At 55.8% G+C, this 23,841-nt stretch overlaps 1 protein-coding gene across 14 annotated transcripts in view; it reads left to right on the forward strand.

Moving 5' to 3' along the window:
* LOC120986703 (phospholipid scramblase 3-like) overlaps window positions 1-23,841 on the forward strand; it is a 270,830-nt gene that overhangs the window by 225,591 nt on the left and 21,398 nt on the right. Inside the window, exon 1 of one of the 14 annotated variants that reach the window (XM_040415403.1) lies at window positions 21,123-21,204. The exons of 4 other annotated variants lie outside the window; for them this stretch is intronic. The gene's annotated coding sequence lies outside the window, so the exon portion shown is untranslated. 9 more of the 14 variants (XM_040415394.1, XM_040415399.1, XM_040415391.1 and 6 more) reach the window with 9 other exon arrangements.

Here is a 23,841-nt window from a genome sequence, read left to right on the forward strand (position 1 = left end):
AGGTGCCTGGAGGGAGGACAGAGGGGCCTGGAGGGAGGACAGAGGGGCCTGGAGGGAGGACAGAGGGGCCTGGAGGAGAACAGAGTTTCCTGGAGGAAGGACATAGGTGTCTTGATGAGTACAGAGGTGCCTGGAGGGAGGAAAAAGTAGCCTGGAGGATGTCAGCGCAATTCTTGCGCTTCTCATCTTCTTTGTGTGGTGCCAAATCAATTAGAAGTATAAGTATGTACGTATCATACTGCTTTCATAATGAGACCAGACACACTAGGTGGTTTCATGAAAGCATCTTCTCATCCTCTTTGAGTCATGCTAGAAGAGAGAGCTTTATTCACATTACATTGACTTAAATAGCAGACATGATATCACAAAGGGGTGTTCCTTAAGTAGAGACTATTGGCTCCTTAACCTGATAGGAGTGGTTTCAGCAACTTCAACTGAGTTCCTAGGTATATTTGAAAACTGTAATGTAATCCCCATTTTCCCCCTCCCTTATTGACCTTCTCATACATATAGTTTGCGGCCATCTAGTGGATGAAAATGTGTACTACAGAATGTTCACACCACATACACATAGAGAAACAAAGCCCATCTCTCACAAATCCCTCCTTTTGCGGGAAATAGACCAAAGGTGAACAGGCAAAGTGAGGTACTCTCCCAACGCCCTAAACAGCGAAGAGCTGGACTTTCCTTATTGCTTCACCAGGTCCTCTCAACTCCCTTTTGGGTTTGCCTTCACCTTGTCCTATTTACCCCGCAACCATCAACAAGGTTTTATTTACTTCAGGATGGAATAATCTTTGTCTTTGACAGAGGCACAGCACATATACATAGTGTGGGCATGGATGTATTATACATTCTTAAAAACAATTTTCCTAAAATGGAGAACTATATGACAGCCCATTAAAACCAAATGCTAATAACATTGTAGTCACTGAACCAGTTCCCAAAACATTATTCTGGACATGATGTGATTAATTTCAGAAGTTTTCCCATCAGTTCATTTGATAAAGTCCATCAGTTTCCTCAGATCCTTGGTGATCCTTCCATCAGGGGCCGTGTTGTCCGGAATGTAGATGCAACAGTTCCTGTAGACCTCTCCTTCTTCTGCTGTCAAGGACCAGTCGGTTCTGTAGAGTCCTCACCGGAAAAGAGCTCAGTTGTTCCACCATTCCCTTCACAACATCACAGGTGTATGTCTGTGACGGTTCTCATTTATCCAGGTCATGGTATATCTGTAAAGAATAAATCAAGGCAACTGGACTTACTGTAGATTTCTTGAAAATGTTTCACTCGTTCTTCCAACAAGCTTTCTCCATTCTGAATTGAGAAAGCTGAATTCTCAGAATTGAGAAAGCTCGTTGGAAGAACGAGTGAAACGTTTTCAAGAAATCGACAGTAAGTCCAGTTGCCTTGATTTATTCTTTACAGATATCACAGGTGTAATTCACAAATCGCTGTTGATGACAATAGAGATGTTAATCCAATGACATATTTTTTTTTTATTACTACTAATCGTGGGAATTAATGACTCAAATCCTGCAACTATCTGACTTTTTGCTTTAAATTTGTCAGAAACTCTTCTGCAGACTCCTATGGCATCCATGTATAAACGTGAGTCAAAGGATGTAGGGAGTGTGGCGAAACCAACCTCGCCACTGGGTTTTGGAGAGGCCTGTTTACCAGCCTCTTGCCTCAGGATTATGGCCCATACTAACTTTGAAGGAGAAGACAGACACAGCTTAAATCTGTCTTTGGAATGGTATTTTGTTATGTGAGGGTACCCAGATAGCCCATTTTATTGTATTCATGTATTCTGAGTGCCATTCACCTAATGATATGCACTCAGACTTGAGCTATCTGGGGCTATGTTAAATGTCTGTGTTTGCTGTGGGGGTGTGACATTGTGTGTTTGGGTGGTGATTTCTGTCCTGTTGTCCCCACATATGTATTGGCGATTTCCATTTGTCCTGAGAGATAATAGAATTGCTCCTCGGGTGTCTCCAGGGCAGAGAGGAGGAAACCATGATGCATTGTGGGGATGTGTTGTGTCTGTGTATCCTGAGTGCTACGTATCTGTCCTGTGTCACAGTCTTCCTTCTGGTCCCCTAGGGGCGTGTCCACCAGATGGGGACCTGCATAAATACGGGCGGGGTAGCCCTCAATAAAGAGTGCCTGTTTTATACCTTCATGAAGTCTTGGCTCATGTTTGGGGGATGGAATAACTACACTCTTGGGGATTGCTATATCACAATACTCCCCTGAGTATAAGCTCTTGTAAGAGCTTGTTCCTGGTTCCTGTCTCTGGATTTAGGAGAGGTTCACCCACTGGAGCCTGGAGCCTTGTCGTAGGTCCAGGGTGGGTAGGAGACGGCGAGACCTCCACCAAGCTTTGGCGGTTGGAGTGCTTGGAGTCCTCTGGAAGCACTAGGAGCACCTATCGACGGAGGTACCCGGTCGGGGTGGTAGGCGTTCCGTTACATTGGTGGCAAGTAGTGGGATGGCGTCCTAGTGCGAGGAAAAGCAGCTCAGAGACACCGGTAACGTGTGGAGTTACAAATTGAGGGCAATGCTAGCACTCGTGCAGCGCCCCTGGGAGCAGAGGTATCCAGCTACTTGGAGCAGACAAGTATGGAAGGCTCTGAAGATGACTGGCTGGCCGAGGTGAGGCAGCGAGTGGCCCAGTATGGAAATAATGTGTCCATGGATATATACCAGGCCATCTGGAACCAGGTCACAGCCAAGCGACACGCAAGGATGGAACGAGAATTCTGACTGGCGAAAGAGAGAGAAATTGCCCAGCGGATGGAGTGTTACAGCAGCCGAGCAGAGGCTGCATCCGAGGAGGTTAGCAGTCTCCCCCTGAGGCGGCCAGAGGAACCCGAAGTAGGGGTCCTCATAGACTGGTCCTGTGAGGAACCACAACAGGCAGGTGGAGACGGGACCGAGGTCTCTCCATCGGGATGCTGGGCAGCTGGCCCAGACCCTCAACAGCAGCCGGAGTTGCCAGGTGTGGACACAGGTGGTCCTTACACGCAAATGTTGAGGGACCTCACAGACTGGTCCTGGGAGGACCCACAGATGGCAGGTGGAGATGGGACCGAGGTCTCTCTACCAGTCCTACAGGGATGCTGGACGGTCGGTCCAGATCCCCAGCCATCTCCGCAGGGATACCAGGAGGAGGAGGTAAGCGAGCCCTCCCCTTCCCAGCTACTTCCCAACCGAGTTCTGGGGGCAGGGGATGAGCCTGCGATACCCACTGATCTCTCTCCCCAACCACAGGGGGACAGCACCCCTAACTCCGATGGTGCAGATGGAACCGCGGTCTCTGCACCAGGCCTACCGGGATGCTGGACGGCCGGTTCAGATCCCCCACCAACCCTGCAGGAATGCCAGGAGGAGGAGGTAAGCAATTCCTCCTCTCCACAGCCGATCTGCAACAAGGTCCTGGGGATAGGATTCCCTAACCACATCCCAGTGGAAGAGCTGGCATCTGGGCAGAGCGCAGTCGGCCTCCCCTATCCTCTTATCCAGAGCCCGACTCCCCACAGGCTACCCCAGCAGAAGAGCTGGCATCTGGGCAGAGCACAGTCAGCCTCTGCCCTCCCCTATCCTCTTCTCCACAGCCAATCTGCAACAAGGTCCTGGGGATAGGATTCCCTGACCACATCCCAGCGGAACAGCTGGCATCGGGGCAGAGCGCAGTCGGCCTCTGCCCTCCTCTATCCTCTTCTCCAGAGGCTGACTTTCCACAGGCTACCCCAGCGGAAGCGCTGGCATCTGGGCAGAGCGCAGTCGGCCTCTGCCCTCCCCTATCCTCTTCTCCAGAGCCGGACTTTCCACAGGCTACCCCAGCGGAAGCGCTGGCATCTGGGCAGAGCGCAGTCGGCCTCTGCCCTCCCCTATCCTCTTCTCCAGAGCCGGACTTTCCACAGGCTACCCCAGCGGAAGCGCTGGCATCTGGGCAGAGCGCAGTTGGCCTCTGCCCTCCCCTATCCTCTTCTTCAGAGCCGGACTTTCCACAGGCTATCCCAGCGGAAGCGCTGGCATCTGGGCAGAGCGCAGTTGGCCTCTGCCCTCCCCTATCCTCTTCTCCAGAGCCGGACTTTCCACAGGCTACCCCAGCGGAAGAGCTGGCATCTGGGCAGAGCGCAGTTGGCCTCTGCCCACCAAGTACCTACAGCTCCAAGCTAGAGAGCAACAAGGAAGCAAGGAGTAGCAGATGCCCCCTCAACAGCTGGGGACATACAGAACAGAGCCAGGCACCAAGATTCAACAGGTCCAGTATTGGGTTGTGGGTGGACTGCCAGACTAACTCAGGTACTGACCGTGAGGTCAGGTATCTGGTTAGTCTTCCCTGGGAGGGGGAGATGTGTGGCGAAACCAACCTCACCACTGGGTTTTGGAGGGGCCTGTTTACCAGCCTCTTGCCTCAGGATTATGGCCCATACTAACTTTAAAGGAGCAGACAGACCGGCTGCACAGCTTAAATCTGTCTTTGGAATTGTATTTTGTTATGTGAGGGTACCCAGATAGCTAATTTTATTGTATTCGTGTATTCTGAGTGCCATTCACCTAATGATATGCACTCAGACTTGAGCTATCTGGGGCTATGTTAAATGTCTGTGTTTGCTGTGGGGGTGTGACATTGTGTGTTTGGGTGGTGATTTCTGTCCTGTTGTTCCCACATGTGTATTGGCGATTTCCCTTTGTCCTGAGAGATAATAGAATTGCTCCTCGGGTGTCTCCAGGGCAGAGAGGAGGAAACCATGATGCATTGTGGGGATGTGTTGTGTCTGTGTGTCCTCAGTGCTACATATCTGTCCTGTGTCACAGTCTTCCTTCTGGTCCCCTAGGGGCGTGTCCACCAGATGGGGACCTGCATAAATACAGGCGGGTAGCCCTCAATAAAGAGAGTTCCTGTTTTATCCTTCATGAAGTCTTGGCTCATGTTTGAGGGATGGAATAACTACACTCTTGGGGATTGCTATATCACAATACTCCCCTGAGTATAAGCTCTTGTAAGAGCTTGCTCCTGGTTCCTGTCTCTGGATTTAGTAGAGGTTCACCCACTGGAGCCTGGAACCTTGTCGTAGGGCCAGGGAGGGTAGGAGACGGGGAGACCTCCACCAAGCTTCAGCGGTTCGTGGGGTCTGCAGTGCTGACGGTGTCAAGTGGAGTGCTTGGAGTCCTCTGGAAGCACTAGGAGCAGCTATCGACGGAGGTACCCGGTCGGGGTGCTAGGCGTTCCGTTACAGGGAGCGACCTCCTTAGTCGTGACCGGACATTGTTTTCTGATTTGATCTCACTCCGGAGGTGAGAATAGAACAAATGGCATCAGGACTTGATCGGGTGGCATCAGGACTTGATCGGGGCACATTGGCCACTTCATTCCACCTGCATCCCGGGTCGGAGTCACAACTTGTCTCATTCAGCTGAATTATGGAAGAACAATATCCTGGAGGGAAAACACCAAAGGCCTTTCCTGTATACATCCCGTGTCTAAGGTCAGGTTGTCTTTATATTTTTAAATTGGCCAAATATTTAATGCCAACTATAGGTAAGGATGTAGGAGCCACAGATGCACTGGCGTAGCTATAGGGGTCGCAGCGCTCACAATTGTGACCGCCCCTAAGCCAGGAGAACGTGGCCCGCAGCTGATAACTGAAATCAGACTCACAGGGTGCGGAGCGGAGGCGAAGCGAGGAGGCCAGCGGCTTCAGGTCAGGAAGAGGAAGCTGTGTGCAGAGGTGCAGCCGACGTGCCAGTGATTCCCCTCTCCTATCCTGCGACTGCGAGACACTGACTGACTGAGGTGAGCGTGGCGCCGGCGGCGTGATAAACTACTGGACCATCCGACCGGGGTCCTGGTCCGGTCCAGTAAGTGACAGCACCTGGCCTGAGTGAGTCCCCTGACCCAGAGCGCCGGTGAGATGGTGATAAGCCCAGACCAGTCAATACCCCCTTAGGAAATCTCTCATCAGATGTGACTGCAGCGATCGGTCAGCCAGGATTAATGTAGAGGCATCACATAGAGGAACTGCAGTTTGGCGCTACATTTGTTGTAGTTGCTCATTGTAGATGTAGCAGAGCTGAGTTTGTCACTTGCCTAAGAATGAGAGGGGGGGGCAGTTTGTCACTTGCCTAAGACTGGGGGGGGGGCAGTTTGTCACTTGCCTAAGATTGGGGGGGGGGCAGTTTGTCACTTGCCTAAGACTGAGAGGGGGGGGGGGAGTTTGTCACTTGCCTAAGACTGAGGGGGGGCAGATTGTCACTTGCCTAAGACGGGGGGGGGGGGGGGCAGTTTGTCACTTGCCTAAGACTGAGGGGGGGCAGTTTGTCACTTGCCTAAGACTGGGGGGGGGGCAGTTTGTCACTTGCCTAAGACTGAGGGGGGGGGCAGTTTGTCACTTGCCTAAGACTGAGGGGGGGAAGTTTGTCACTTGCCTAAGACTGAGGGGGGGCAGTTTGTCACTTGCCTAAGACTGGGGGGGGGGGCAGTTTGTCACTTGACTAAGACTGGGGGGGGGGCAGTTTGTCACTTGCCTAAGACTGAGGGGGGGCAGTTTGTCACTTGCCTAAGACTGGGGGGGGGCAGTTTGTCACTTGCCTAAGACTGAGGGGGGGGGGCAGTTTGTCACTTGCCTAAGACTGAGGGGGGGGGGGCAGTTTGTCACTTGCCTAAGACTGAGGGGGGGGGGCAGTTTGTCACTTGCCTAAGACTGAGGGGGGGGCAGTTTGTCACTTGCCTAAGACTGAGGGGGGGGCAGTTTGTCACTTGCCTAAGACTGGGGGGGGGGGCAGTTTGTCACTTGCCTAAGACTGAGGGGGGGGGGCAGTTTGTCACTTGCCTAAGACTGGGGGGGGGGCAGTTTGTCACTTGCCTAAGACTGAGGGGGGGGGCAGTTTGTCACTTGCCTAAGACTGAGGGGGGGGCAGTTTGTCACTTGCCTAAGACTGAGGGGGGGGCAGTTTGTCACTTGCCTAAGACTGAGGGGGGGGCAGTTTGTCACTTGCCTAAGACTGAGGGGGGGGGCAGTTTGTCACTTGCCTAAGACTGAGGGGGGGGGGCAGTTTGTCACTTGCCTAAGACTGAGGGGGGGGCAGTTTGTCACTTGCCTAAGACTGAGGGGGGGGCAGTTTGTCACTTGCCTAAGGGGGGGCAGTTTGTCACTTGCCTAAGGGGGGGCTCCCACTGTGCACATTAATCCTGGCTGATCGATTCGCTGCTGCTCTCACATCTGATGAGAGATTTCCCAAGGGGGTATTGACTGGCATTAGGGACGGGCTGGTGGATGGGGGCTGCCACCCGGTCCTGCCTATGGATCACCCAGTTTGCACTTAGCTATGCCCAGGCCCCATGCCAGGGGGTCCCTGATGTATTAACTGACCAATAACATGGAGATCCCAGTGCCAACTGCCTTGCTGGTGGACGATTGGCATATACTTCTGAGGTGGGTCACAGCAGAAGTATATGCCAATTAGGGTTGCCACCCGGACAGTCTGGGTTTGTAATCCTGTGCCCGGGTACAAGCCCTTCTCAGACCCGGGCTCTTCTACACTTGCCTGCCCTCCCCTGACAGCTGGCAGCGGACGGTGAGTGACTGTCAGTCAGCGGTGGCTGCGGCCGGCCATGAGGACAGGACCGTCAGCTGGCTGAGTCTGTCACACTGCCGGCGCGGGAATAGGGTATTCAGCGCCTGTGACCTCATGGCTGGAGGCTGCAGCTGGTGTGGATCGTGGAAGAGCATCAATGCAGATCACTTCAGGCGACCAGATGATGGTAAAGCGTCCCAGGCTGTGGCGGCCGGCGGCGCTGTCTGGACTCCTCAGACACTCGCTCCTCTCTGCTAGTGAGTACTACAGGAAGTGACATCAGAGGGGGAGGAGCAAGCCGCTCCAGCCCAGCAGTCAGTACTTTCTTCTTCTTTTCGTCTGGGAGGGAGACAGTCAGTAAAAAAGGTATTTAAAACCTTTGAAGACCGTTTTTAATAAAAAAAAATATTAATTGGAAGGAGAGGGGGGGGGGGGGGCACGGCACTTGTTAGTATTGCACATAAAACGTGCCACCGTAATAAAATGCCCCAGGGAACCAGTGACATGTTTTGTGGGGGCGTCTTTTATGTGCAGTAATACAGACATCCAGATCTCATGTTAATGCAAAATCCATTGTATTGATAGTTGTCGTCCAATCGGTGCTTTTGGGGCCGTGGAGGGGCCCCTTCATCAGGTCCAGAAATGCGCTTGTCGTTTCAATGACAACTATCAATAAAATGGATTTGCACTATAGATGCACCCAACTACCGATACCGATACTAATATCGCTGCCGATACTGAGTACTTGTACTCGCCCAAATGCTCCGATACCTTCCCCGATATTGGAACTTCCGGTCGGAGGGAGATGTCCCGCTGACTGCCAGCGCCAAGGGAGCATACAGCCGACTTCCTATCCAATCAGGAAGCCGGGAGGTGGGTTATCATCCGCCTCCTGGCTTCCTGATTGGCTAGGAAGCCTGCTTCACTTGTTGCTAGGCAGCCTGGCTTCCTAACCAATCAGCAAGCTGGGCAGTATGTCATGACTCATGTCCCGGCCTCCTGATTGGTCAGGAAGGTACGCTGCCTAGCCAATCACGACTCGCCGCCCCTCTTCTTGATTGGTCAGGAAGCGAGGTTGCCTCTGAAGCCGGTGTTCTTTCACTTGGACGCCGTCTTCACGGGAAAGCAGGAAGCCAGGCGATGGGTCAGGATCCGCCGCCCCCCTTCCTGATAGTTATAATACATGCCGCGAGGTGCTAAAGTGTTCGGGTTTGGCTTGAAGAAAAGGTGGCAACCCTAATGCCAATGCATCCACCAGCAAGGCAGCGGGCACTGGGATCTCCATGTTATTGGTCAGTTAATACATCAGGGATAATAAACTAACCCCCCCCCCCCATCCCCCAGCTGGCTGCTGCAGATGAGGAATCTCCTCTGTCCCTGCCTCTTGACTGATGGGGCTGCAGGGTGGAGTCTCCGGACATGTTGTGGGGCCCTGAAAGTCTCCCTCCTGCACTGCTGCTACCATGGTAGAAGAGCGGAGCACATGTGCTGTTACAATGGTAGAAGAGCGGAGCACATGTGCTGCTACCATGGTAGAAGAGCGGAGCACATGTGCTGCTACCATGGTAGAAGAGCGGAGGACATGTGCTGCTACCATGGTAGAAGAGCGGAGGACATGTGCTGCTACCATGGTAGAAGAGCGGAGCACATGTGCTGCTACCATGGTAGAAGAGCGGAGGACATGTGCTGCTACCATGGTAGAAGAGCGGAGGACATGTGCTGCTACCATGGTAGAAGAGCGGAGGACATGTGCTGCTACCATGGTAGAAGAGCGGAGCACATGTGCTGCTACCATGGTAGAAGAGCGGAGGACATGTGCTGCTACCATGGTAGAAGAGCGGAGGACATGTGCTGCTACCATGGTAGAAGAGCGGAGGACATGTGCTGCTACCATGGTAGAAGAGCGGAGCACATGTGCTGTTACCATGGTAGAAGAGCAGAGGACATGTGCTGCTACCATGGTAGAGGAGCAGAGGACATGTGCTGCTACCATGGTAGAAGAGCGGAGCACATGTGCTGTTACAATGGTAGAAGAGCGGAGGACATGTGCTGCTACCATGGTAGAAGAGCGGAGGACATGTGCTGCTACCATGGTAGAAGAGCGGAGGACATGTGCTGCTACCATGGTAGAAGAGCGGAGCACATGTGCTGCTACCATGGTAGAAGAGCGGAGGACATGTGCTGCTACCATGGTAGAAGAGCGGAGGACATGTGCTGCTACCATGGTAGAAGAGCGGAGGACATGTGCTGCTACCATGGTAGAAGAGCAGAGGACATGTGCTGTTACAATGGTAGAAGAGCAGAGGACATGTGCTGCTACCATGGTAGAGGAGCAGAGGACATGTGCTGCTACCATGGTAGAAGAGCAGAGGACATGTGCTGTTACAATGGTAGAAGAGCAGAGGACATGTGCTGTTACAATGGTAGAAGAGCAGAGGACATGTGCTGTTACAATGGTAGAAGAGCAGAGGACATGTGCTGTTACAATGGTAGAAGAGCAGAGGACATGTGCTGTTACAATGGTAGAAGAGCAGAGGACATGTGCTGTTACAATGGTAGAAGAGCAGAGGACATGTGCTGTTACAATGGTAGAAGAGCAGAGGACATGTGCTGTTACAATGGTAGAGGAGCAGAGGACATGTGCTGCTACCATGGTAGAAGAGCAGAGGACATGTGCTGTTACAATGGTAGAAGAGCAGAGGACATGTGCTGTTACAATGGTAGAAGAGCAGAGGACATGTGCTGCTACCATGGTAGAAGAGCAGAGGACATGTGCTGTTACAATGGTAGAAGAGCAGAGGACATGTGCTGCTACCATGGTAGAGGAGCAGAGGACATGTGCTGTTACAATGGTAGAAGAGCAGAGGACATGTGCTGTTACAATGGTAGAAGAGCAGAGGACATGTGCTGCTACCATGGTAGAAGAGCAGAGGACATGTGCTGCTACCATGGTAGAAGAGCAGAGGACATGTACTGCTACAATGGTAGAAGAGCAGAAAACATGTGCTGTTACAATGGTAGAAGAGCAGAGGACATGTGCTGCTACAATGGTAGAAGAGCAGAGGACATGTGCTGTTACAATGGTAGAAGAGCAGAGGACATGTGCTGTTACAATGGTAGAAGAGCAGAGGACATGTGCTGCTACCATGGTAGAGGAGCAGAGGACATGTGCTGTTACAATGGTAGAAGAGCAGAGGACATGTGCTGTTACAATGGTAGAAGAGCAGAGGACATGTGCTGTTACAATGGTAGAGGAGCAGAGGACATGTGCTGTTACAATGGTAGAGGAGCAGAGCACATGTGCTGTTACTTCTGGGTTGCAGTGAATGCACAGTCTCGGTTCCAGCAGAAAGTATGAATAATAGGAGGGCCCTCAAAATATCCAGGACCACCAGGAAACAAATGTCTATTACCAAATTTAATATAAAAAGTAACTAGCATAAAATAGTGCATACCTAAGATAAAATATAATACGGTACAAACGTGGTATAAATGTGCCCCCGTGGGCATAAAACTCCTGGATGGCACCAAGCCAGCAATGCGATGGTACCACACAAGTAATATAGTGGCCGCTCTTACAAGTCCTGAGCAGGTAATCTGGATCCCAATGTAATGTCCTCTGGGAATCTATATATTAGATCGCACGGCCATAGGTAGCGTAGCAGTGGTGTATCGATAAATATAGCCCCATGGGGCAAGGTACATTACCCCTCTACTTTTACTTGGCAGAGATGGGAAATAGTCCTTGCTTTGCCGCCCGGACTCACCTCGGCGTCCCGTGTGGTCTCTAGGTCTGATACGCGGCATCCCACATGACCTGGCAGCACACCACGTGATACACGCGGCTCGTTAGGGGACAGCGCGATTAGTGCTATGTTGGGTCCTAGAGTCCGGACCATACGATTGTCCAGTCGATAGAGATCCAGGGGGCTACCTGTTGGTATCGGCACCTTAGGAACTCGACAGGGGGACTTGGGAGAAAAAGAAGAACTTTGCTGTCTCACACCGGACGCGTTTCAGGGATCACACCCTTTCTCTGCTTCACCAGATTAGACCATAATAATGAGTGATACCGAAGGCATACCTGGATGTTAGCAGTCTTACCCTCAGCCATCTTACCGACCTCAGCGAGTGTCTTCAGCTCTGTCTCCTGCACTGACATTGCTGGACGGAGCAGCATCTCCTGTCCAAGATGATCCATCTTCCCAGAACCTCAAATGATCTACCAGAAACTCAAGAATGTGGTTATTAATTGGAGACAGGCATGTGAATTTTTTATTTTATTTATAGAGGTGGGAAAGCACTACTACTCCCAGAAAGCACTGCTACTACTACTGCTCCCTCCCCCCCTCCAGATGCAGCAGAGTAATCGGATCTAATTTTGCACACCCTTAAGACGATGATTAATTGGTGAGAGGAGTAGGAATTGCATTACTATATGCTCCTACACATGTGATACTACCCTGAGCCATGAGAGATCATGGAACATGTTTGCTATGAGGCAATGGAATTAGATCCCAAGGATTGTATAGATAACAGGGATCCAGCATTTGATTCTGGATTGTTAGTTCCTCATGGGCGTTGCACTTGAAGGGCTGAACATTTATAGCTCCTCCCACGGGCGTGGACAACTACATCTAAAGTCTACCTTCCCCCGTCTAGTGGGGAGGACTGATAGGCAGCCAGGCCCGACTTAGGCCTTTGTGTGATTTAACTTTAACAACATGGAGGGACAAAATGAGCTTCTCTCAAGCCTAGCCAACACTAGACGGCCCCAGATGATCCTTAAGACCATCCACAAAGGCAGCATTTAGGATTTTCTCATGCATATCTAAGGTAATCTGAAAAATCCAAATCCACCCAGCTTTCCTGGAGTCTAGTGAACACTTCCTCCACACTCTCTGTCCTGATGACCTAGACGCTTCCTCCCAGACTCGATGATCTTCACTATGCAGTAAATCCCCAGCTCTACATTGGACTACATTTTCCAAATCTCACCAATAATAGGAGAAAACTCTCCATAGTTTAACTCATCTTCTATAAAGCAGCAGAAGTAAGTTCTCTGAATTGGGAATTCTATTCATCACTGGGTGTGGCAGATGTCATACATGATACAATGATGCAGATATCCCTACACTGTCACTCCTATCTGGATAAGGACTTAGAATGGGTGCAACCTTAGATTGATAGGATTGGACACTTCCAATTGGCATCATAGGGGCAATCACTGAGGGCACTTTCTTATCTAGTGAAAGATACAATTTGGAAAGGTTATTTGCAAACATCATTGGATCTAATCCAAAGCTGGAGCCCTGTCTGGAAGATCTATGGATGACACATGTTAGTATCTTCACAGTCTGCAGATGCATTACCAATCACCTGCCCCCCCCCCTCCCCCATATGGATGGGGGGTTGAATTCCTGAGGGGGGGTTTCAGTAAGAGCACAGGAAGGGTGGGTGAAGGAAAGAGCAAAATAGAGCTGGGAGGGGTTCTTTTTGAGAGCACATTCCAGACAGAAAACAGGAAAAGTTATTTGTTCTCTGTATGATTCAAAATCCTCCATCTTGTAATAAAAAATGCTGCTCATTTCATTTCTCCAACTTTCAATTTCTCTCAGAGGGGTCTGGAGAGAGGACAGAGGTGTATGTAGAGGACAGAGGTGTATGTAGAGGACAGAGGTGTATGTAGAGGACAGAGGTGTATGTAGAGGACAGAGGTGTATGTAGAGGACAGAGGTGTATGTAGAGGACAGAGGTGTATGTAGAGGACAGAGGTGTATGTAGAGGACAGAGGTGTATGTAGAGGACAGAGGTGTATGTAGAGGACAGAGGTGTATGTAGAGGACAGAGGTGTATGTAGAGGACAGAGGTGTATGTAGAGGACAGAGGTGTATGTAGAGGACAGAGGTGTATGTAGAGGACAGAGGTGTATGTAGAGGACAGAGGTGTATGTAGAGGACAGAGGTGTATGTAGAGGACAGAGGTTCCTGGATTGAAACAGAAGTATCCAGAAGGAGGACAGAGGTGCCTGGAGGGAGGACGGAGGTGCCTGGAGGGAGGACGGAGGGGTCTGGAGGGAGGACGGAGGGGTCTGGAGGGAGGACACAGGGGTCTGGAGGGAGGACACAGGGGTCTGGAGGGAGGACACAGGGGTCTGGAGGGAGGACACAGGGGTCTGGAGGGAGGACACAGGGGTCTGGAGGGAGGACACAGGGGTCTGGAGGGAGGACACAGGGGTCTGGAGGGAGGACACAGGGGTCTGGAGGGAGGACACAGGGGTCTGGAGGGAGGACACAGGGGTCTGGAGGGAGGACACAGGGGTCTGGAGGGAGGACACAGGGGTCTGGAGGGAGGACACAGGGGTCTGGAGGGAGGACACAGGGGTCTGGAGGGAGGACACAGGGGTCTGGAGGGAGGACACAGGGGTCTGGAGGGAGGACACAGGGGTCTGGAGGGAGGACAGGGGGGTCTGGAGGGAGGACACAGGGGTCTGGAGGGAGGACACAGGGGTCTGGAGGGAGGACAGAGCAGGGCCGATCCTAGGGTCACAGGCGCCTGGGTGCAGAAATATTTCTGGCGCCCCCACATGGGCGTGGTTATCTTACTAACTGCTCCCCTTTACAATGTTTCTATGGCAACAACTTCACGATAGCTCTTTTGTAGAACCCCCATAAAAACTTACAGTTACTTGACTTGGCCCTTGGGGATCTCGGACGCCACTTCAACACTTGGCCGGGGGCTCGGCGGAGCTGATGTTGTGCTTTAACCTAATGAGAAAGATTTCATAATAAGGATTTGGAGAAAGGGCAGAGGGATAGCAGAGCAGGGAGAGGCTGGTGCTGCTACTAGGGGGTCATACCATGGGGGAGTAATAAAGCCCACCATAATGCCCCCCCAGTAGTAATAATTCTCCTTATAATATGCAAAACATTTGTAATGCCCCCAGTTGAGCTAATGTTCCCATAATGTGCCAAAATAAAATACCCCTTCTCAGTGCCCCCGTAGATGACCCCCATAGTGCCCCCCCTTCCCCATAGTACCCACCATAATGTGTCCCAGTATAAAATGCCCCTATACAGAGCCCCCATATAAAATATCTTCTTTTTTAGCCTCAGTAGATGCCCCTATAGTGCCCCCCAATAATCTGCAGTAAGATGTGCCCCCATAGATGCCCCCAATCATGTGCCAGTAATAAGAGCCCCCCCCCCCACCATCATGTGCCAGTAGCCAGAGCCCCCCCATATCATGTCAGTAGCCAGAGCCCCCCCATATCATGTGTCAGTAGCCAGAGCCCCCCATATCATGTGCCAGTAGCCAGAGTGCCCCCAATCATGTGCCAGAAATAAGAGCCCCCCCACCATCATGTGCCAGTAGCCAGAGCCCCCCATATCATATGCCAGTAGCCAGAGCCCCCCCATATTATGTGCCAGTAGCCCCCCTTATGTGCCAGTAGCCCCCCTATGTGCCAGTAGCCCCCCTTATCATGTGCCAGTAGCCCCCTTATCATGTGCCAGTAGCCCCCCTTATCATGTGCCTTTAGCCCCCCATATCATGTGCCAGTAGCCAGAGCCCCCCCCATATCATGTGCCAGTAGCCAGATCCCCCCCATTATCATGTGCCAGTAGCCAGAGTGCCCCCATATCATGTGCCAGTAGCCAGAGTGCCCCCATATCATGTGCCAGTAGCCCCCCCTTATCATGTGCCAGCCCAGTAGTCCCCCCTTATCATGTGCCAGCCCAGTAGTCCCCCCTTATCATGTGCCAGCCCAGTAGCCCCCCTTATCATGTGCCAGCCCAGCCCAGTAGTCCCCCCTTATGTGCCAGCCCAGTAGCCCCCCTTATGTGCCAGCCCAGTAGCCCCCCTTATCATGTGCCAGCCCAGTAGTCCCCCCTTATCATGTGCCAGCCCAGTAGCCCCCCTTATCATGTGCCAGCCCAGCCCAGTAGTCCCCCCTTATGTGCCAGCCCAGTAGCCCCCCTTATGTGCCAGCCCAGTAGCCCCCCTTATGTGCCAGCCCAGTAGCCCCCCTTATGTGCCAGCCCAGTAGCCCCCCTTATCATGTGCCAGCCCAGTATTGTACCTATATAAAAAAATAAAAAAAAATAATACACTTATACTTACCTCCAGCAATGCGATGCGATGCAGGCCGCCTCTTCCGTCTGTGTCCCTCGCTATACGGCTCAGGCGACGCGATGACGTCATCGCGCCATCACCGGCCTCTGATAGGCTGCCAGCACTAAGCCGGCAGCCTATCAGAGGAACAGGAGGGGACACACCTCTCCCTCCTCTGCCGCAGCACAGGCATCTGTATTGCCGTTCTGAGGACGGCAATACAGATGACTATGGAGATGAGCGCTTCCGCAATGGAGGCGCTCATCTCCTGCTCTGCCCTGCCGCCGGCTGCGGCCGCCCCTACTTGTCACCAGGGCCGCAGCGCTGGGGTGCGGGGCACCCACTGCACCCCGTGTAGGATCGGCCCTGGGACAGAGGGGTCTGGAGGGAGGACAGAGGGGTCTGGAGGGAGGACAGAGGGGTCTGGAGGGAGGACAGAGGGGTCTGGAGGGAGGACAGAGGGGTCTGGAGGGAGGACAGAGGGGTCTGGAGGGAGGACAGAGGGGTCTGGAGGGAGGACAGAGGGGTCTGGAGGGAGGACAGAGGGGTCTGGAGGGAGGACAGAGGGGTCTGGAGGGAGGACAGAGGGGTCTGGAGGGAGGACAGAGGGGTCTGGAGGGAGGACAGAGGGGTCTGGAGGGAGGACAGGGGGGTCTGGAGGGAGGACAGGGGGGTCTGGAGGGAGGACAGGGGGGTCTGGACAGAGGGGTCTGGAGGGAGGACAGAGGGGTCTGGAGGGAGGACAGAGAGGTCTGGAGGGAGGACAGAGAGGTCTGGAGGGAGGACAGAGAGGTCTGGAGGGAGGACAGAGAGGTCTGGAGGGAGGACAGGGGGGTCTGGAGGGAGGACAGGGGGGTCTGGAGGGAGGACAGGGGGGTCTGGAGGGAGGACAGGGGGGTCTGGAGGGAGGACAGGGGGGTCTGGAGGGAGGACAGGGGGGTCTGGAGGGAGGACAGAGGGGTCTGGAGGGAGGACAGAGGGGTCTGGAGGGAGGACAGAGGGGTCTGGAGGGAGGACGGAGGGAGGACAGAGGGGTCTGGAGGGAGGACAGAGGGGTCTGGAGGGAGGACAGAGGGGTCTGGAGGGAGGACAGAGGGGTCTGGAGGGAGGACAGAGGGGTCTGGAGGGAGGACAGAGGGGTCTGGAGGGAGGACAGAGGGGTCTGGAGGGAGGACAGAGGGGTCTGGAGGGAGGACAGAGGGGTCTGGAGGGAGGACAGAGGGGTCTGGAGGGAGGACAGAGGGGTCTGGAGGGAGGACAGAGGGGTCTGGAGGGAGGACAGAGGGGTCTGGAGGGAGGACAGAGGGGTCTGGAGGGAGGACAGAGGGGTCTGGAGGGAGGACAGAGGGGTCTGGAGGGAGGACAGAGGGGTCTGGAGGGAGGACAGAGGGGTCTGGAGGGAGGACAGAGGGGTCTGGAGGGAGGACAGAGGGGTCTGGAGGGAGGACAGGGGGGTCTGGAGGGAGGACAGGGGGGTCTGGAGGGAGGACAGAGAGGTCTGGAGGGAGGACAGAGAGGTCTGGAGGGAGGACAGAGGGGTCTGGAGGGAGGACAGGGGGGTCTGGAGGGAGGACAGGGGGGTCTGGAGGGAGGACAGGGGGGTCTGGAGGGAGGACAGAGGGGTCTGGAGGGAGGACAGAGAGGTCTGGAGGGAGGACAGAGGGGTCTGGACAGAGGGGTCTGAAGGGAGGACAGAGGGGTCTGGAGGGAGGACAGAGGGGTCTGGAGGGAGGACAGGGGGGTCTGGAGGGAGGACAGGGGGGTCTGGAGGGAGGACAGGGGGGTCTGGAGGGAGGACAGAGGGGTCTGGAGGGAGGACAGAGGGGTCTGGAGGGAGGACAGAGGGGTCTGGAGGGAGGACAGAGGGGTCTGGACAGAGGGGTCTGGAGGGAGGACAGAGGGGTCTGGAGGGAGGACAGAGGGGTCTGGAGGGAGGACAGGGGGGTCTGGAGGGAGGACAGGGGGGTCTGGAGGGAGGACAGGGGGGTCTGGAGGGAGGACAGGGGGGTCTGGAGGGAGGACAGGGGGGTCTGGAGGGAGGACAGGGGGGTCTGGAGGGAGGACGGAGGGGTCTGGAGGGAGGACGGAGGGGTCTGGAGGGAGGACGGAGGGGTCTGGAGGGAGGACGGAGGGGTCTGGAGGGAGGACGGAGGGGTCTGGAGGGAGGACGGAGGGGTCTGGAGGGAGGACGGAGGGGTCTGGAGGGAGGACGGAGGGGTCTGGAGGGAGGACGGAGGGGTCTGGAGGGAGGACGGAGGGGTCTGGAGGGAGGACGGAGGGGTCTGGAGGGAGGACGGAGGGGTCTGGAGGGAGGACGGAGGGGTCTGGAGGGAGGACGGAGGGGTCTGGAGGGAGGACGGAGGGGTCTGGAGGGAGGACGGAGGGGTCTGGAGGGAGGACGGAGGGGTCTGGAGGGAGGACGGAGGGGTCTGGAGGGAGGACGGAGGGGTCTGGAGGGAGGACGGAGGGGTCTGGAGGGAGGACGGAGGGGTCTGGAGGGAGGAAAGAGGGGTCTGGAGGGAGGAAAGAGGGGTCTGGAGGGAGGACAGAGGGGTCTGGAGGGAGGAAAGAGGGGTCTGGAGGGAGGACAGAGGTGTATGTAGAGGACAGAGGTTCCTGGATTGAAACAGAAGTATCCAGAAGGAGGACAGAGGTGCCTGGAGGGAGGACACAGGGGTCTGGAGGGAGGACAGAGGAGTCTGGAGGGAGGACAGAGGAGTCTGGAGGGAGGACAGAGGAGTCTGGAGGGAGGACAGAGGAGTCTGGAGGGAGGACAGAGGAGTCTGGAGGGAGGACAGAGGAGTCTGGAGGGAGGACAGAGGGGTCTGGAGGGAGGACAGAGGGGTCTGGAGGGAGGACAGGGGGGTCTGGAGGGAGGACAGGGGGGTCTGGAGGGAGGACAGGGGGGTCTGGAGGGAGGACAGGGGGGTCTGGAGGGAGGACGGAGGGGTCTGGAGGGAGGACGGAGGGGTCTGGAGGGAGGACGGAGGGGTCTGGAGGGAGGACGGAGGGGTCTGGAGGGAGGACGGAGGGGTCTGGAGGGAGGACGGAGGGGTCTGGAGGGAGGACGGAGGGGTCTGGAGGGAGGACAGAGGGGTCTGGAGGGAGGACGGAGGGGTCTGGAGGGAGGACGGAGGGGTCTGGAGGGAGGACGGAGGGGTCTGGAGGGAGGACGGAGGGGTCTGGAGGGAGGACGGAGGGGTCTGGAGGGAGGACGGAGGGGTCTGGAGGGAGGACGGAGGGGTCTGGAGGGAGGACGGAGGGGTCTGGAGGGAGGACGGAGGGGTCTGGAGGGAGGACGGAGGGGTCTGGAGGGAGGACAGAGGGGTCTGGAGGGAGGACAGAGGGGTCTGGAGGGAGGAAAGAGGGGTCTGGAGGGAGGAAAGAGGGGTCTGGAGGGAGGACAGAGGTGTATGTAGAGGACAGAGGTTCCTGGATTGAAACAGAAGTATCCAGAAGGAGGACAGAGGTGCCTGGAGGGAGGACACAGGGGTCTGGAGGGAGGACAGAGGAGTCTGGAGGGAGGACAGAGGAGTCTGGAGGGAGGACAGAGGAGTCTGGATGGGGACAGAGGAGTCTGGAGGGAGGACACAGGGGTCTGGAGGGAGGACAGAGGAGTCTGGAGGGAGGACAGAGGAGTCTGGAGGGAGGACAGAGGAGTCTGGAGGGAGGACAGAGGAGTCTGGAGGGAGGACAGAGGAGTCTGGAGGGAGGACAGAGGAGTCTGGAGGGAGGACAGAGGAGTCTGGAGGGAGGACAGAGGAGTCTGGAGGGAGGACAGAGGAGTCTGGAGGGAGGACAGAGGAGTCTGGAGGGAGGACAGAGGAGTCTGGAGGGAGGACAGAGGAGTCTGGAGGGAGGACAGAGGAGTCTGGAGGGAGGACAGAGGAGTCTGGAGGGAGGACAGAGGAGTCTGGAGGGAGGACAGAGGAGTCTGGAGGGAGGACAGAGGAGTCTGGAGGGAGGACAGAGGAGTCTGGAGGGAGGACAGAGGAGTCTGGAGGGAGGACAGAGGCGCCTGGAGGGAGGACAGAGGGGCCTGGAGGGAGGACAGAGGGGCCTGGAGGGAGGACAGAGGGGTCTGGAGGGAGGACAGAGGCGCCTGGAGGGAGGACAGAGGCGCCTGGAGGGAGGACAGAGGCGCCTGGAGGGAGGACAGAGGCACCTGGAGGGAGGACAGAGGTATCTGAAGAGAGGGCAGAGGGGCCTGGAGGCGGACACAGGTTCCTTGAGTAGGGCAGAGGTGCCTGGAGGGAGGGCAGAGGTGCCTGGAGGGAGGGCAGAGGTGCCTGGAGGGAGGGCAGAGGTGCCTGGAGGGAGGGCAGAGGTGCCTGGAGGGAGGGCAGAGGTGCCTGGAGGGAGGGCAGAGGTGCCTGGAGGGAGGGCAGAGGTGCCCGGAGGGAGGGCAGAGGTGCCCGGAGGGAGGACGGAGGAGTCCGGAGGGAGGACGGAGGGGTCCGGAGGGAGGACGGAGGGAGGACGGAGGGGTCCGGAGGGAGGACGGAGGGAGGACGGAGGGGTCCGGGGGGAGGACGGAGGGAGGACGGAGGGGTCCGGAGGGAGGACGGAGGGGTCCGGAGGGAGGACGGAGGGGTCCGGAGGGAGGACGGAGGGAGGACGGAGGGGTCCGGAGGGAGGACGGAGGGAGGACGGAGGGGTCCGGAGGGAGGACGGAGGGGTCCGGAGGGAGGACGGAGGGAGGACGGAGGGGTCCGGAGGGAGGACGGAGGGGTCCGGAGGGGTCTGGAGGGAGGACGGAGGGGTCTGGAGGGAGGACAGAGGAGTTGGACAGGGACTCTGATACCACAATCTGATGATAATGTACTTACTCTGATTATCTCAGTGAATGGAAATAATGATTACTTGCACCCAGAGACTACAAACCCATGTGACCTAATCCTACTGGCCGCAGAGGGTTTGCTACACTTGTATCCAGTCTACATTATTGTATCCACATATCTCTCCCCTCAGCTGTTAGATACAATGTATCAGCACAATGAGTGGACATTGTAACAAACCCTCAGCTATGAGAATTATTGCATCTTTACTGGTCTTCAGCCTCTGAATGTGATGTTCCCAGTCAGTGACAGCAAGCAGAGGCACAAAGCCTATTGGAAACCGCAGAGTTCTAAGGATGAGCGAATCAACTTCGGATAAAATATCTGAAGTCGATTTGCATAAAACGTTGTTAGAATATTGCACGGAGCGCGCGCCTCATCCAACCTTTAGTGATTGGAGACTTTCCTCCCGTTTCCTGACCGGAGCCTCCGAGGCGTCAGATATGGCAAAAACCCCAAAATTGCTCAGCCACCCAGGGAGGGGGAGGGGGCAGTTAACTCTTTCACTGAAGGAGCGTTGTGGAAAAAATGCTAGTCCTGTGCCATCACTATTAGTATAATCCAGTGCCTCATGCTCTTCACTGGGTGGTGCCTCGTGCCTCCTCCCGTCACTCCCTTATCCCAGCCCCTCACGGAAACACAACAAGAGCTGCAGAGACGGGTGAGTGAGGGGTTAACTGAGGAAGAGACGGGTGAGTGAGAGCGGGGGGTAACTGAAGAAGAGACGGGTGAGTGAGAGCGGGGGGTAACTGAAGAAGAGACGGGTGAGTGGGAGCGGGGGTAACTGAGGAGGAGACGGGTGAGTGAGAGCGTGGGGGTAACTGAGGAAGAGAGACGGGTGAGTGAGGGCGGGGGGAAGAGAGACGGGTGAGTGGGAGCGGGGGGAACTGAGGAAGAGACGGGTGAGTGAGAGCGGGAGTAACTGAAGAAGAGACGGGTGAGTGAGGGCGGGGGGGGAACTGAGGAAGAGACGGGTGAGTGAGGGCGGGGGGGGGGAACTGAGGAAGAGACGGGTGAGTGAGGGCGGGGGGGGAACTGAGGAAGAGACGGGTGAGTGAGGGCGGGGGGGGGGGGAACTGAGGAAGAGACGGGTGAGTGAGGGCGGGGGGGAACTGAGGAAGAGACGGGTGAGTGAGGGCGGGGGGGGGGAACTGAGGAAGAGACGGGTGAGTGAGAGCGGGGGGGTAACTGAGGAAGAGACGGGTGAGTGAGGGCGGGGGGGGGAACTGAGGAAGAGACGGGTGAGTGAGGGCAGGGGGGGAACTGAGGAAGAGACGGGTGAGTGAGAGCGGGGGGAACTGAAGAAGAGACGGGTGAGTGAGAGCGGGGGGGGAACTGAGGAAGAGACGGGTGAGTGAGAGCGGGGGGTAACTGAAGAAGAGACGGGTGAGTGAGGGCAGGGGGGGGAACTGAGGAAGAGACGGGTGAGTGAGAGCGGGGGGTAACTGAAGAAGAGACGGGTGAGTGAGAGCGGGGGGAACTGAAGAAGAGACGGGTGAGTGAGGGCAGGGGGTAACTGAAGAAGAGACGGGTGAGTGAGGGCGGGGGGGAACTGAAGAAGAGACGGGTGAGTGAGGGCGGGGGGGAACTGAAGAAGAGACGGGTGAGTGAGAGCGGGGGGGTAACTGAAGAAGAGACGGGTGAGTGAGGGCGGGGGGTAACTGAAGAAGAGACGGGTGAGTGAGAGCGGGGGGAACTGAAGAAGAGACGGGTGAGTGAGAGCGGGGGGGGAACTGAAGAAGAGACGGGTGAGTGAAAGCGGGGGGTAACTGAAGAAGAGACGGGTGAGTGAGGGCGGGGGGTAACTGAAGAAGAGACGGGTGAGTGAGAGCGGGGGGTAACTGAGGAAGAGACGGGTGAGTGAGAGCGGGGGGGGGGTAACTGAAGAAGAGAAGGGTGAGTGAGAGCGGGGGGTAACTGAAGAAGAGACGGGTGAGTGAGAGCGGGGGGTAACTGAAGAAGAGACGGGTGAGTGAGAGCGGGGGTAACTGAAGAAGAGACGGGCGAGTGAGAGCGGGGGGGGGAACTGAGGAAGAGACGGGTGAGTGAGAGCGGGGGGAAACTGAGGAAGAGATGGGTGAGTGAGAGCGGGGGGAAACTGAGGAAGAGATGGGTGAGTGAGAGCGGGGGTAACTGAGGAAGAGACGGGTGAGTTAGAGCGGGGGGTAACTGAAGAAGAGACGGGTGAGTGAGAGCGGGGGGGGGGAAACTGAGGAAGAGACGGGTGAGTGAGAGTGGGGGTAACTGAAGAAGAGACGGGTGAGTGAGAGTGGGGGGGTAACTGAAGAAGAGACAGGTGAGTGAGAGCGGGGGGTAACTGAAGAAGAGACGGGTGAGTGAGAGCGGGGGGTAACTGATGAAGAGACGGGTGAGTGAGGGCGGGGGGGGTAACTGAGGAAGAGACGGGTGAGTGAGAGCGGGGGGTAACTGAGGAAGAAACAGGTGAGTGAGAGCGGGGGGTAACTGAAGAAGAGACGGGTGAGTGAGAGCGGGGGTAACTGAAGAAGAGACGGGTGAGTGAGAGAGGCGGGGGTAACTGAAGAAGAGACGGGTGAGTGAGGGGCGGGGGGGGTAACTGAAGAAGAGACGGGTGAGTGAGGGCGGGGGGAACTGAAGAAGAGATGGGTGAGTGAGGGCGGGGGGAACTGAAGAAGAGATGGGTGAGTGAGGGCGGGGGGTAACTGAGGAAGAGACGGGTGAGTGGGAGCGGGGGGTAACTGAAGAAGAGACGGGTGAGTGAGGGCGGGGGGAACTGAAGAAGAGACGGGTGAGTGAGGGCGGGGGGTAACTGAAGAAGAGACGGGTGAGTGAGGGCGGGGGGTAACTGAAGAAGAGACGGGTGAGTGAGGGCGGGGGGTAACTGAAGAAGAGACGGGTGAGTGAGAGCGGGGGGTAACTGAAGAAGAGACGGGTGAGTGAGAGCGGGGGGTAACTGAAGAAGAGACGGGTGAGTGAGGGCGGGGGGGAACTGAAGAAGAGACGGGTGAGTGAGGGCGGGGGGGAACTGAAGAAGAGACGGGTGAGTGAGGGCGGGGGGGAACTGAAGAAGAGACGGGTGAGTGAGAGCGGGGGGTAACTGAAGAAGAGACCAAACAACTCCTCCCACTAATCTGTACAACTCCTCTCACCACCCCATACAACTTTTCCCACTACTCCATAAACCCCTCCCACTACTACATACAGCTCCTCTCACTACCCCATACAACTCCTCCCACTACCCCATACAACTCCACCCACTACCCCATACAACTCCACCCACTACCCCATACAGCCCCTCCCACTACTACATACAACTCCT

Source organism: Bufo bufo, chromosome 1 (assembly GCF_905171765.1).
Source record: "Bufo bufo chromosome 1, aBufBuf1.1, whole genome shotgun sequence".
Taxonomy (NCBI): domain Eukaryota; kingdom Metazoa; phylum Chordata; class Amphibia; order Anura; family Bufonidae; genus Bufo; species Bufo bufo.